Source organism: Somniosus microcephalus, chromosome 4, assembly GCF_052327205.1.
Source record: "Somniosus microcephalus isolate GS21.2 chromosome 4, FLI_Smic_1.0, whole genome shotgun sequence".
NCBI classification, from domain to species: domain Eukaryota; kingdom Metazoa; phylum Chordata; class Chondrichthyes; order Squaliformes; family Somniosidae; genus Somniosus; species Somniosus microcephalus.
The window spans coordinates 50,902,828-50,916,559 of record NC_140990.1 but is presented as its reverse complement, the minus strand read 5'-3'; the positions used below and the strand labels follow the sequence as shown (position 1 = coordinate 50,916,559).

The 13,732-nt window shown below is 49.5% G+C and overlaps 1 pseudogene; it reads right to left on the bottom strand.

Annotated features, from left to right (window-relative positions):
* Positions 1 to 2,529: 2,529 nt before the first annotated feature.
* LOC147118852 (uncharacterized) lies at positions 2,530 to 6,838 on the bottom strand (annotated as a pseudogene).
* Between the last annotated feature and the right edge of the window lie 6,894 nt (positions 6,839 to 13,732).

The following is a 13,732-nucleotide window of genomic DNA, read 5'->3' as shown; positions in this document are numbered from 1 at the left end:
CTTTCTGGTGACGTCACACTTGGATTACTTTTTACCTCTCTCCTTCCCTCCGAGTTCCCAGACTGGAGACTGTGAGGCCTTACCTGGTCTCTGGGACCTTTTATAGCCCCACTCTGCCGCTCAGGTTTCCCGCCGACGCTGTGAGGCCTTACCTGGTCTCTGGGACTTTTATACCCCGCTCTGCCGCTCAGGATTCCCGCCGACGCTGTGAGGCCTTACCTGGTCTCTGGGACTTTTATACCCCGCTCTGCCGCTCAGGATTCCCGCCGACACTGTGAGGCCTTACCTGGTCTCTGGGGACTTTTATACCCCGCTCTGCTGCTTGAGATGCCCGCCGACGCTGTGAGGCCTTACCTGGTCTCTGGGACTTTTATAGCCCCGCTCTGCCGCTCGAGATTCCCGCCGACGCTGTGAGGCCTTACCTGGTCTCTGGGGACTTTTATATCTCCGCTCTGCCGCTCAGGATTCCCGCCGACGCTGTGAGGCCTTACCTGGTCTCTGGGGACTTTTATACCCCGCTCTGCCGCTCAGGATTCCCGCCGACGCTGTGACCTTCAACATTCACTCCCTCCACCACCGGCGCATTGTGGCTGCAGTGTGTACCATCTACAAGATGCACTGCAGCAACTCGCCAAAGCTCCTTCAACAGCACCTTCCAAACCCGCGACTTCTACCACTTAGAAGGACAAGGGCAGCAGACGCATGGGAACATCACCACCTACAAGTTCCCCTCCAAGCCACACACCATCCTGACTTGGACCTGTATCGCCGTTCCTTCACTGTCGCTGGGCCAAAATCCTGGAACTCCCTTCTTAACAGCATTGTGGGTGTACCGACACTATATGGACTGCAGCGGTTCAAGAAGGTGGCTCACCACCATCTTCTCAAGGGCAATTAGGGATGGACACTAAATGCAGGCCTAGCCAGCCAGCGACACCCACATCCCATCAATGATTTTTAAAAAAGCATGGGTTAATAAGGGGCAGCCAGTATGGATTTGTTAAAGGTAAATCATGTCTGACTAACCTGATTGAGTTCTTTGATGAAGTAACAGAGGGTTGATGAAGGTAGTGCGGTAGATGTTATACATATGGACTTTTAAAAGTACCACATAAGAGACTTATTCGGAGAAGAGAAGCACATGGTATTAAAGGGCTGATGGTAATTTGTGTATATAATTGGCTAAGGGATAGGAGACAGTGAGCAGTGCTGAGGGATGTTTTTCTGACTGGAGGGAAGTATGCAGTGGGCTCCCCCAGGGGTCGGGATTAGGACCATTGCTTTTCTTGTTACATATAACTGACCTGGACTTGGGTATAGGTGTAAAATTTCAAAGTTTACGGATGATACAAAACTTGGCAACGTAGTAAATAGTGAGCATAGTAGTAGCAGACTTCAGGAGGACAGAGACAGACTGTGAAATGAGCAGACACAAGGCAGATGAAATTAAATGAGGATAAGTGTGAAGTGATGCACTTTGGGAGAAACAACAGGGAGAGGCCGTATAATCTAAATGGGACTATTTTGAGGGGGTGCAAGAGCAGAGGAACCTGGGGGCCCATATTCACAAATCTTTGAAAATGCCACGGCAAGTTGGTGAGGCGGTTCAGAAAGCGTATGGGATACTTGGCTTTGTAAATAGGGCCATTGAATACAAAAACAAGGAAGTTACACTAAACCTTTACAAATCACTAGTTAGGCCTCAGCTGGAGTCTTGTGTACAGTTCTGGGCACCACACTTTAGGAAGGATGTCAATGCCTTGGAGAGGGTACAGAGGAGGTTGACCAGGATGGTACCAGGGATGAGGGACTTCAGTTATGTGGAGAGATTGGAGAAGCTGGGATTGTTCCCCTTAGAGCAGAGAAGGTTAAGAGGAGGCCTAATAGAGGTGTTCAAAATGATGAGGGGTTTTGATCGAGCAAGTAGGGAGAAACTGTTCACTCTGGCAAGTGGGTCGGTAACCAAAGGTCACAGATTTAAAATAGTTGCTAAAAGAACTAGAGGGAAATGAGGAGAATTGTTTTCACACAGAGGGTTGTTAAGATCTGGAACGCACCATCTGAAAGGATGCTGGAATCAGGTTCCACAGGAACTTTCAAACGGTAATTGGACATGTACTTGAAGAGGATTAGTTTGCAGAGTTCTGGGGATAAAGCTGAGGTTTGGGACTGAAGTGCCTTCAATAACCACAAAACTAGAAGTTATAGACTTTAACAAGTTGGCTTTTAATCACTAAGATCAGAGCTAACATCTCAACACACTGACTGGTTCGCAGGAATGAGTCATACAGATCCTGGGATCTTTATGTAAGAGAAGTCAGGGGCGGAGCCAAGAGCCAAGACCTGGAACCTTCCAGGTTAGTCAGGAAAGAGGAAGTGAAACTATACACCGCGTGGGGGAGGGTAATATACATGAGTGCAAAACGAATACAGGCAAGACAAACAGGTTTCATTACCGGGACGAAATTGGACAGCTCTTTCAAAGAGCCGGCATAGACACGATGGGCCGAATCACCTCCTTCTGTGCTGTTAGATTCTATGATCAGTGTGAAGACACTGGTGTCTCTTAAGGCTCTTAGAGCTTTTAAAGCTCTTCCCACAGTCAAAACATTTCACGGATCTCTCATCAGTGTGAACAAGCTGGTGTGACAGGAGGTTGGATGAATGATTGAATCCCTTCCCACACACTGAGCAGGTGAACGTCCACTCTCCAGTGTGAAATCGTTGGTGTCCATTCAGCTCCCGGTAGCTTTTAAATCTCTTCCCACAGTCAAAACATTTAAAGGGGTTCTCTCCAGTGTGAACTCGCTGATGTACCAGCAGGTTGGAGGACCGAGCGAATCCCTTCCCACACACAGAGCAGGTGAACAGTCTCTCCCCAGTGTGTAGGTGCTGGTGTCGCTTCAATTCCTGGGAGCGTTTAAAGCTCTTCCCACAGTTAGAACATTTAAAGGGTCTCTCGTCAGTGTGAACAAGCTGGTGTGACAGGAGGGTGGATGAATCAATGAATCCCTTCCCACACATGGGGCAGGTGAGCAGACTCTCCCCAGTGTGGAGGTGCTGGTGTCTCAGCAGGTTGGTTGACCGAGTGAATCCCTTCCCACACAAAAGGCAGGTGAACGGCCTCTCCCCAGTGGGAGCTCGCTGGTGTCCCTTCAGCTCCCCCGGGCTTCTAAAGCTCATCCCACAGTGGGAACATTTAAATGATCTCTCATCAGTGTGAGCAAGCTGGTGTCTCAGCAGGGTGGATGAACCAGTGAATCCCTTCCCACACACGGTGCAGGTGAACAGCCTCTCCGCAGTGTGAGCACGCTGGTGTCTCAGCAGGGTGGATGAACCAGTGAATCCCTTCCCACACATGGTGCAGGTGAACAGCCTCTCCGCAGTGTGAGCACGCTGGTGTGTCGTCAGAGCCCGGAAGCTTTTAAAGCTCTTCCCACAGTCAGAACATGGAAATGGTCTCTCATCAGAGTGAATAAGCTGGTGTCCCTTCAGATCCCCGGAACATTTAAAGCTCTTCCCACAGTCAGAGCATTTATACGGTCTCTCATCAGTGTGAACAAGCTGGTGTCTCAGCAGGGTGGATGACAGAGTGAATCCCTTTCCACACACGGAGCAGGTGAACGGACTGTCCCTAGTGCGACTGCGCTGTTGAACTTCTATTGCATTCGGGGAACTGAATCCCTTCCCGCCGTCCCCACCTTTACCCGGTTTCTCCCCAGTGTGACGGTGCACATGTCTCGCCAGGTCAGGTGATCAGCTGAATCTGCATCCACACACTGAACACGTGTGTGGTTTGTCATCGCTGCGATCGCTGCTTTCTCCTTCCATGTGCAAAGGCCGATGATATTCAGGTCTGGATCATTCGAGCGATTCCGATCTTGATGTGACGTTTAGAAAGGGGTAAGAGGAGAATGTTGTGTCAGACACTGCGCATGCGCCACATGACCCTGCCCTCACCTGCTCCACCGGCCCGCACCGCGCATGCTCAGTACACCACCCCTCCCCCACCCATCCACAGATCGCTCTCCTGCATTTGTGAAGCGGATAATGTTGAGTGTTTTAATAATGGGGCCTGGGGCCGCACTTGGGGTGTGTGCAGCCTGCGTCCCCCTGGGGTTTATTAGCCCGCTCCCTCCACCCATCTCTCACCTGCTGCCTCACCCACATCCACCACCACTGCACGCGCATGCTCAGCTTACACTGCCCGGGTGATTGACGGGAGCTCTGGACCAATAGGAAGAGCGGGGCATGGCTGGAGGACTGAGCGGGCGGCGGGTCCTCCAACCAATCGGAGTGTGAGAGGGGCGGGGCTTGCGGCACCCTGGGTCATGGGGACCACCATTAAACCATCACAAACTCTCTCAGCGCAGGCAGCTGGTGAGAGAACCAACACGCGGGAATAACCTACTTGACCTCATCCTCAGCAATCTACCTATCGCAGATGTGTCTGTTTATGACAGTATTGGTCGGAGTGACCACTGCACAGTTCTTGTGGAGACCGAATACTGTCCACACACTGAGGACACCCACCATCGTATCATGTGGCACTACCACCGTGCAAAGTGGGATAGATTAAGAACAGATCTAGCAGCTCAAAACTGGGCATCCATGAGGCGCTGTGGGTCCACAGCAGCAGCTGAATTGTGTTCCACCAAAATCTGTAAACTCGTGGCTCTCACTCCTCCATCACCATCAAGGCAGACAAGCAGCCCTGGTCAATGAGGAGTGTAGAAGATTCAACCCGGCCAATTACTGTCCTGTCAGCCTGCTCTCAATCATCAGAGTGATGGAAAGAGTCATCAAGCAGCACCTAGTAACCAATAAGGGTTCACAGTTTGCAGAGTTCTGGGGATAAAGCTGGGGTTTGGGACTAAATTGGACAGCTCCTTCAAAGAGCCGGCACAGACACGATGGGCCGAATCACCTCCTTCTGTGCTGTTAGATTCTATGATCAGTGTGAACACACTGGTGTCTCTTAAGGATCTTAGAGCTTTTAAAGCTCTTCACACAGTCAGAACATTTAAAGGGTCTCTCGTCAGTGTGAACAAGCTGGTGTGACAGGAGGTTGGATGAATGAGTGAATCCCTTCCCACACACGGAGCAGGTGAACGCCCTCTCACCAGTATGAACTCGCTGGTGTCTCTTCAGCGCCCCAGAATTTTTAAAGCTCTTCCCATAGTCAGAACATTTAAAGGGTCTCTCGTCAGTGTGAACTCGCTGATGTACCAGCAGGTTGGAGGGCTGAGCGAATCCCTTCCCAGACAAGGAGCAGGTGAACGGTCTCTTCCCAGTGTGAACTCGCTAGCGTCTCTTCAGCTCCCCGGAGCTTTTAAAGCTCTTTCACAGTCAGAACACTGAAACGGTCTCTCATCAGTGTGAGTTCACTGGTGTTTCTTCAGATCCCCGGAGCTTTTAAAGCTCTTCCCACAGCCAGAACACTGAAATGGTCTCTCATCAGTGTGAACAAGCTGGTGTCCCTTCAGATCCCTGGGGCTTTTAAAGCTCTTCCCACAGTTAGGACACTGAAATGGTCTCTCATCAGTGTGAACAAGCTGGTGTCCCTTCAGTTTCCTGGCGCTTTTAAAGCTCTTCCCACAGTCAGAACACTGAAATGGTCTCTCATCAGTGTGAACAAGCTGGTGTCCCTTCAGCTCCCTGGAGCTTTTAAAGATCTTTCCACAGTCAGAACATTTAAAGGGTCTCTCGTCAGTGTGAACTCGCTGATGTGGCAGCAGGTTGGAGGGCTGAGCGAATCCCTTCCCAGACACGGAGCAGGTGAACGGTCTCTCCCTAGTGTGTAGGTTTTGGTGTCTCTTCAGCTCCCCGGAGCTTTTAAAGCTCTTCCCACAGTCAGAACATTTAAAGGGTCTCTCCCCAGTGTGAACTCGCTGGTGTCCCTTCAGATGCCCGGAGCTTTTAAAGCTCTTCCCACAGTCAGAACACTGAAATGATCTCTCCCCAGTGTGAACTCGCTGGTGTCCCTTCAGATGCCTGGAGCTTTTAAAGCTCTTCCCACAGTTACGACACTGAAATGATCTCTCCGCAGTGTGAACAAGCTGGTGTTTCTTCAGATCCTCAGAGCTTTTAAAGCTCTTCCCACAGTTAGGACACTGAAATGGTCTCTCATCAGTGTGAACTCGCTGGTGTCACTTCAGTTCCCCGGGGCTTTTAAAGCTCTTCCCACAGTCACAACATTGAAATGGTCTCTCATCAGTGTGAACTCGCTGGTGTCCCTTCAGATCCCTGGAGCTTTTAAAGATCTTGCCACAGCCAGGACAGTTAAAGGGTCTCTCGTCAGTGTGAACTCGCTGGTGTCTCTGCAGGTTGGAAGGCTGAGGGAATCCCTTCCCACACACGGAGCAGGTGAACGGTCTCTCCCCAGTGTGTAGGTTTTGGTGTCTCTTCAGATCTATGGAGCTTTTAAAGCTCTTCCCACAGTCAGAACATTGAAATGGTCTCTCATCAGTGTGAACTCGCTGGTGTCCCTTCAGATCCCTGGGGCTTTTAAAGCTCTTCCCACAGTCAGAACACTGAAATGGTCTCTCGTAAATGTGAACTCGCTGGTGTGTTTGCAGGTGGGATGAACAAACAAATCCCTTTCCACACACGGAGCAGTTGAATGGACTGTCCCTGGTGCGATTGCGCCGTTGAACTTCCAATGCAGATGGGAAACTGAATCCCTTCCCGCCATCCCCACCTTTACCCGGCTTCTCCCCGGTGTGACGATGCACGTGCCTCACCAGGTCAGGCGATCGGCTGAATCTGCGTCCACACACCAAACACGTGTGCGGTTTGTCATCGCTGCGATCGCTGCTTTCTCCTTCCATGTGCAAAGGCCGATGATATTCAGGTCCGGATGAATCGAGTGACTCTGTCAGATCTTGACGTGATGTTTGGTCTGAGCTTCCCACCTGTAACTGCTCCACTTCTATAACCCTGTAAATTGAAATCAGAAAAGGATCAGAGGCAAACTGTTGTTTAATTTTCCCCTTTCCGACCCTAGGGGTAGTGAAGCTGATTTTCAGGCCCCAGCTGCTGCACAGGTTGGTTGAAAGGATCAGCAGTAATGGCGGCTGTAATACCCACAAGCCCTCGCGCTCCAGAAAGTGCTCTGTTGACGCTGAGTCCCGCGCATGTGCTCATGGCCCCTGCGCTCTCCCTCCTGCTCCACAATCGCCTATCCCAATCGGTCCGCAACGCGCATGCTCAGCACACAAAACCCCGCGGTTGGAAAATCGGGCGCGCATGCGGAGCCGCAACATCTGGTACGCGTGCGCTGCTCAGGTGTGGCCGAGTCGGTGTTTCGCCTCAGCCGCCAGGGAGGTGTGCATGTGCAGGATGACCCAACATTCTTTCTGTCAGCAATCACTCCCTCGTTTCTTTAATAAAAACAGAAAATGCTGGAAATACTCAGCAGGTCAGGCAGCATCTGTGGAGACAGAAACAGAGTTAATGTTTCAGGTCGATGACCTTTCATCAGAACTGCTTGTTCTTTTGTGTCAGCTGTGACTCAGTGGGTAGCACTCTTGCCTCTGAGGCATAAGGTTGTGGGTTCAAATCCCACTCCAGAGACTTGAGCACAAAAATCTAGGCTGACACTCCAGTGCAGTGCTGAGGGAGTGCTGCACTGTCGGAGGTGCCGTCTTTTGGATGAGACGTTAAACTGAGGCCCCGTCTGCTCTCTCAGGTGGATGTAAAAGATCCCATGGCATTATTTCAAGAAAGAAAGACTTGCATTTATATAGTGCTTTCATGAACACCAGATGTCTTGAAGTGCTTTACAGCCAATGAAGTACTACAATGAAGTAGTCACTGTTGTAATGTGGGAAAGAGCAGGGCAGTTAACCCCAGTCTCCTAGCCAATGTTTATCTCTCAATCAACATAAAAAGATAGGTTATCTGGTCATAATCACATTGCTGTTTGTGGGAGCTTGCTGTGCACTAATTGACTGCCGCGTTTCTTACATTACAACAGTGACTACACTTCAAAAGTACTTCATTGGCTGTAAAACACTTTGGGATGTCCGGTAGTGGTGAAAGGCGCTATAGAAATGCAAGTCTTTCTTTCTTCACTGGTCTCACCAGTGACCTCTTCTAGAAACATAGAAACATAGAAACATAGAAGATAGGAGCAGGAGTAGGCCATTCGGCCCTTCGAGCCTGCTCCGCCATCAATGAGATCATGGCTGATCATTCAAATTCAGTACCCTGTCCCTGACTTCTTCCCATATCCCTTGATCCCTTTAGCCTTAAGAAATATATCCAACTCCTTCTTGAATATATTTAATGAACTAGCCTCCACCGCCCTCTGTGGTAGAGAATTCCACAGGTTCATCACTCTCTGGGTGAAGAAATTCCTCCTCATCTCAGTCCTAAATGGCTTACCCCTTATCCTTAGACTATGACCCCTGGTTCTGGACTCCCTGACCATCGGAAACATCCTTCCTGCATCTAGTCTGTCCAGGCCTGACAGAATTTTATGGGTTTCGATGAGATCCCCTCTCAATCTTCTAAACTCCAGTGAGTATAAGCCCAATCGACACAATCTCTCCTCATACGTCATTCCTGCCATCCCAGGTATCAGCCTGGTGAATCTTCACTGCACTCCTTCCATGGCAAGAACGTCCTTCCTCAGATCAGGCGACCAAAACTGTACACAATACTCAAGGTGCGGTCTCACCAAGGCCCTGTACAACTGCAGCAAGACATCCTTGTTCCTGTACTCGAACCCTCTTGCTACGAAGGCCAACATACCATTTGCTTTCTTAACTGCCTGCTGCACCTGCATGCTTACCTTCAGCGACTGGTGCACAAGAACACCCAGGTCTCTTTGCACTTCCCCTTCTCCCAATCTATTGCCATTCAAATAATAATCTGTCTTCCTGTTTTTGCCACCAAAGTGGATAACCTCACATTTATCCACATTATAGTGCATCTGCCATGTTTCTGCCCAATCACCCAACCTGTCCAAATCGTACTGGAGTTTCACGACATCCTCCTCACAGCTTACCCTCCCACCCAGCATTGTGTCGTCTGCAAATTTGGAGATATTACATCCAATTCCCTGGTCCAGATCATTAATGTATATTGTGAACAGCTGGGGTCCTAGGACCGATCCTTGCGGTTCCCCAGTAGTCACTGCCTGCCACTTGGAAACGACCCATTTATTCCAACTCTCTGCTTTCTATCCGCCAACCAGTTCTCTATCCAAGTCAATACCTTGCCCCCAATCCCATGTGCCTTAATTTTGCACGCTAATCTCTTATGCGGGACCTTATCGAAAGCCTTCTGAAAGTCCAAATACACCACATCCACTGGTTCTCCCTTATCTATTTTACCAGTTACATCCTCAAAAAATTCCAGTAGATTAGTCAAGCATGATTTACCTTCTGTAAATCCATGTTGACTTTGTCCGATCCTGTCGCTGCTTTCCAAGTGATGGTTGTCTAGCTGACGGTTGATTGACATTACAAGAGGATTTGAGTACAGGACTAAAGAAGTCTTACTCCAATTATATAGGGCCTTGGTGAGACCACACCTGGAGTACTGTGTACAATTTTGGTCTCCTTACCTAAGGAAGGATATACTTGCCATAGAGGGAGTGCAACGAAGGTTCACGAGATTGATTCCTGGGATGGCGGGACTGTCGTATGAGAAGAGATTGAGTAAACTAGGCCTGTATTCTCTTGAATTCAGAAGAATGAGAGGGGATCTCATTGAAGTATACAAAATTATTACAGGGCTTGATAGGATGGATGCTGGGAGAATGTTTCCCTTGGCTGGGGAGTCTAGAACCAGGGGCCACAGCCTCAGGATAAAGGGTCGGCCATTCAGGACTGAGATGAGAAGAAATTTCTTCACACAGAGGGCGGTGAATCTTTGGAATTCTCTACCGCAGAGGGCTGTGGAGGCTCAGTCATTGGGTATATTCACAACAGAAGTCGATAGATTTCTGATCAGTAAGGGCATCAAGGGATGTGGCGATAGGGCCGGTGAATGGGGCTGAGGTGATGATCAGCCATGATCTCATTGAATGGTGGAGCAGGCTCGAGGGGCTGAATGGCCACTCCTGCTCCTACTGGGGACAGCGAGAGTCCGCGCATGCACACACGGGACGGCGGTTTGGGCCAAGTCCGGCACAGCGACCCCTCCCGGTCACCAAGGGCAATAATCGCGCATGCCCAGAGGAGACCAACCCCCCTCCCCCACTGGGAGCTGCGCTTGCACACTCGGATCCTGTCGGACGGAGTCGGCGCGGTGCATTCCGCGAAAGGCCTTGGTGTCGGTTCCAGAGTCGCGATCGGTGATGCAATGTGAGTTTTCTCCGCCCCGATTGGGTGGAGAATCGCGCGGGGTGGGGGGACGGGTGGATTGGGAGAGAATAAAGAGAAATAGAAAAACCTGAGAGTCCACGAGGCCCCGGACCGAGTGGCGTCAGTTGGACGGTAGGGTGATCGCCTCGGGGACACGTGACCCGGGCCCACGGCCTGATTGACGGGAGCTTCCGACCAATAGGGAGCGAGCGGGGCGGGGCTGGAGGAGCGAGCCGACGGCGGGTCCTCCAACCAATCGGGGAGCCCGAGGGGCGGGACTAGCACCGGATGATTGTCTGATCCGCAGGGCAGCGAGTTTCTCCAGTCCCTTGTTCAGGGCCCGGGGCCAGGGGAAGCTGTGGGCCTTTATTCCCCTTATTGGACGCAAGGCTCTTTGTCTCACAACACACTGGCTCAGGTTTTAATAGAGACTTTTTTAATTAATCAATAAAAGCAGATAAACCTGCTGCTTCTGTGGCACAAACTATCTAATATTTTATAGAATCATAGAATGGTTACAGCACAGAAGGAGGCCATTCGGCCTGTCGAGCCCGTGCCGGCTCTCTGCAAGACCACTTCAGCGAGTCCCACTCCCCGCCCTTTCCCCGTAACCCTGCACATTTCTTTACCTCAGGTACTTATCCAATTCCCTTTTGAAAGCCGTGATTGAATCTGCCTCCAACACCCTTTCAGGCAGTGCATTCCAGATCCTAACCACTCGCTGCGTAAAAAAGTTTTTCCTCATGTCGCCTTTGGTTCTTCTGCCAATCACCTTAAATCTGTGTCCTCTGGTTCTCGACCCTTCTGCCAATGGGAACAGTTTCTCTCTATCTACTCTGTCCAGGACCCTCATGATTTTGAACACCTCCATCAAATCTCATCTCAACCTTCTCTGCTCTAAGCTTTCTCGAGTCTATCCACATAACTGAAGTCCCTCATCCCTGGAACCATTCTTGTAAATCTTTTCTGCACCCTCTCTAAGGCCTTCACATCCTTCATAAAGTGCAATGCCCTGAATTGGGCACAATACTCCAGTTGAGGCCGAATCAGGTAGTGCAGGGGTCCCCTGTGACCACCCCCCTCTCAAACAGATATACCAATTTGAATATTGTTGAGGGAGATGGCTTATCGGGGGAAGGCAGCAGCAGCCAACTTCCTGGCACCGTGGGTGGTTCTGCTGCACAGGACAGGAGGAAAAAGAGCAGGAGAGCTACAGTGATAGGGGATTCTATTGTAAGGGGAATAGATAGGCATTTCTGCGGCCGCAAACGAGACTCCAGGATGGTATGTTGCCTCCCTGGTGCAAGGATCAAGGATGTCTCAGACCGGCTGCAGAGCATTCTGGAGGGGGAGGGTGAACAGCCAGTTGTCGTGGTGCATATAGGTACCAACGATATAGGTAAAAAGCAGAATGAGGTCCTAAAAGCTGAATATATGGAGTTAGGAGGTAAATTAACAAATAGGACCTCAAAGGTAGTAATCGCAGGATTGCTACCAGTGCCACGTGCTAGTCAGGGTAGAAATAGAAGGATATTTCAGATGAATACGTGGCTAGAGGAATGGTGCAAGGGGGAGGGATTCAAATTCCTGGGACATTGGAACCGGTTCTGGGGGAGGTGGGACCAGTACAAACTGGACTGTTTGCACCTGGGCAGGACCGGGACCGATGTCCTAGGGGGAGTGTTTGCTAGGCTGTTGGGGAGGGTTTAAACTAAAATGGCAGGGGGTTGGGAACCTGTGCAGCGAGACAGCAGAAAGGGAAACAAGAATAGAAGCAAAAGACAGGAAGGAGGAAAGCAAAAGTGGCAGTCAGAGAAATCAAGGGTTTAAATCAAATATGGCCACAGTAAATAATAATTCTAAAAGGTCTGAGAGTGTTAAAAAAAACAATTTTGAAGGCTTTGTGTCTTAATGCGAGGAGCATTCGTAATAAGGTGGATGAATTAGCTGTGCAAATAGAGGTAAATGGATATGATATGATTGGGTTTACGGAAACATGGCTCCAAGGTGACCAAGGCTGGGAACTCAACACCCAGGGGTATTCAATATTCAGAAAAGACAGGCAAAAAGGAAAAGGAGGTGGGGTAGCATTGCTGGTTAAAGAGATTAACACAATAGTAAGGAAGGATATTAGCTCTGATGATGTGGAATCTGTATGGGTAGAGCTGAGAAATACCAAGGGACAGGAAACGTTAGTGGGAGTGGTATACAGACCCCCAAACAGTAATGCCGAGGTTGGGGATGGCATTAAATGGGAAATTAGAGACACGTGCAATAAGGGCACAGCAGTTATCATGGGTGACTTTAATCTACATATAGATTGGGCTAACCAAATTAGTAACAATACTGTGGAGGAAGAATTCCTGGAGTGTATACGGGATGCTTTCCTGGACCAATATGTCGAGGAACGAAGTAGAGATCAGGCCATCTTAGACTGGATATTATGTAATGAGAAAGGATTAATTAGCAATCTTGTTGTGCGAGGCCCCTTGGGGCGGAGCGATCATAATATGATAGAATTCTTCATTAAGATGGAGAGTGAAGTATTTGACTCTGAGACTAGGGTCCTGAATTTAAATAAAGGAAACTACGATGGTATGAGGCGCGAGTTGGGTAGGATGGATTGGCAAATGTTACTTAAAGGGTTGATGGTGGATAAGCAATGCCAAACATTTAAAGATCGCATGGATGAACTACAGAATTTGTTCATCCCTGTTTGGGATAAAAATAAAACAAAAAAGGTGACTCAACCGTGGATAACAAGGGAAATTACGGATAGCATAAGATCCAAGGAGAGGACATATAAATTGGCCAGAAAAAGCAGCAAACCTGAGAATTGGGAGCAGTTTAGGATTCAGCAAAGGAGGACAAAGGGATTAATTAAGAGGGGGAAACTAGAGTATGAGAGTAAGCTTTCAGGGAGCATAAAAACGGACTGTAAAAGCTTCTATAGATATGTGAAGAGAAAAAGGTTGGTGAAGTCAAGCGTAGGTCCCTTGCAGTCAGAATCAGGGGAATTTATAATGGGGAACAAAGAAATGGCAGACCAATTAAATACATACTTTGGTTCTGTCTTCACAAAGGAGGACACAAATAACCTCCCAGAGATGTCGGGGAACATAGGGTCTAATGAGAGGGAGGAACTGAATGAGAGGGAGGAACTGAACTGAACCGGCAGCACGGTGGCATAGTGGTTAGCACTGTTGCCTCACAGCGCCAGGGACCCGGGTTCGAATCCGGCCTCGGGTGACTGTCTGTGTGGAGTTTGCACATTCTCCCCGTGTTTGCGTGGGTTTCCTCCGGGTGCTCCGGTTTCCTCCCACAGTCCAAAGATGTGCGGGTTAGGTTGATTGGCTATGATAAATTGACCCTTAGTGTTAGGGGGATTAAATACGTGGGGTTACGGGGATAGGGTG